Raw genomic sequence first — 1,241 nt, forward strand, 5'->3', positions numbered from 1 at the left:
GGTTGGTTTTATTTTTTTCCCTCGAGGAGCTCCTTACAGCCGCTTAAATTAACCACACACCTTACTGGACAGAAGAAAAAACAACTAAAGAAACAAAAGGAAACCGAACTGTTTATTTTGTTTTTCTTATTGCTTAAAGAGGTAAGCTTCTTGATGTGGGTGGTGCTTGTTTCACACTTCCTTCTCACTATGCAGCATGGCCCTCAGTTCAAATTACAAAACAAACAATATTTAGTTTAACTGTTTTTAAATAACTGTTTATATTTAACATGTAAACACACTTTGGAGCTTGTTCTCCAAGAGAAAAGGAAGCATCACCTTTCTGTACTTTTGACCCCTCCTCCTAATTAGTGAACAGATGTTGCAGCTGGCTGAAAATCAATAGAAACCATTTCCTGTTGGTTGGTTGGTTCTGCAAACAGCTGAGGGACATGGCTGCACCTTCATCAGCCTCACTGAGCTCTATTTGTTTTACAATGGTGACATAAAGTAAACCTCTCTGCATGGAGGTGGCTGTTATGACTTGGCAGCAATGGCAGCTTATCAAAGCCATGGTTTCTGCCTCAGTGTGATCTGCTGAGCCAGGTGTCTGCTGCTACTGTCACACTGAACCAGAATCCTGTATTTCTCACTGAGCTCAGTGGAAACTTAAGACACCAAATGAATCAGCTTAAACTTTGTGGAAATGTAAGGTTGAGTTTCTATAACTGCAGTAAAAATGAATGATAGTTAGAGATATGCATCATAAGTAAACAGGATATGTAGAGCTTTTATGAGCCAACTTTATAGTTCTTTAGTTAATAATATGAGCTATAAATACCCACATCTGCCCCTGTCAGACCTTCACTTGTAAGAAAATCATCTGTGAATTTTTAAAGCCAGTGTCAGTGGGTTTAAAAAAGCCTCAGACTTGCTTTATGATTGAAGTCATAGGGAAATCATATTTAAATGTCAAACCATTCTGGCTTAAACATGTATATAAATGTACTCTTTATCAGACTATATTGTTCCAAAAGTTTTATAATTTCTATTTCAAAAGCCAATTAGTTATACGTGAGCCTGAACACCTAAATTCGGCCAATCATATATCAACGGTCATTTGTCAATCTAATTTTTTCGGTCATAGCATCTTGATTCTTATGTCGCAGCTAAAATACGCAACGGTTGAAATAAGAATCATTTCCTTTCCCATTGAGTTGCGTCCCAGTGTTCACGGGGATGGACGTCTGTGTCTTCAGCAG

At 38.0% G+C, this 1,241-nt stretch overlaps 1 protein-coding gene across 1 annotated transcript in view; it reads left to right on the top strand.

Moving 5' to 3' along the window:
• Positions 1 to 6: 6 nt before the first annotated feature.
• The window catches only part of rab3d (RAB3D, member RAS oncogene family), a 26,421-nt gene continuing 25,186 nt past the window's right edge, over positions 7 to 1,241 (top strand). The window contains exon 1 of the mRNA XM_015393244.1: positions 7 to 141. The gene's annotated coding sequence lies outside the window, so the exon portion shown is untranslated. The remainder of the gene's footprint in view (positions 142 to 1,241) is intronic.

Source organism: Cyprinodon variegatus, unplaced genomic scaffold (genome assembly GCF_000732505.1).
Source record: "Cyprinodon variegatus isolate N-32 unplaced genomic scaffold, C_variegatus-1.0 Scaffold632, whole genome shotgun sequence".
NCBI lineage: Eukaryota > Metazoa > Chordata > Actinopteri > Cyprinodontiformes > Cyprinodontidae > Cyprinodon > Cyprinodon variegatus.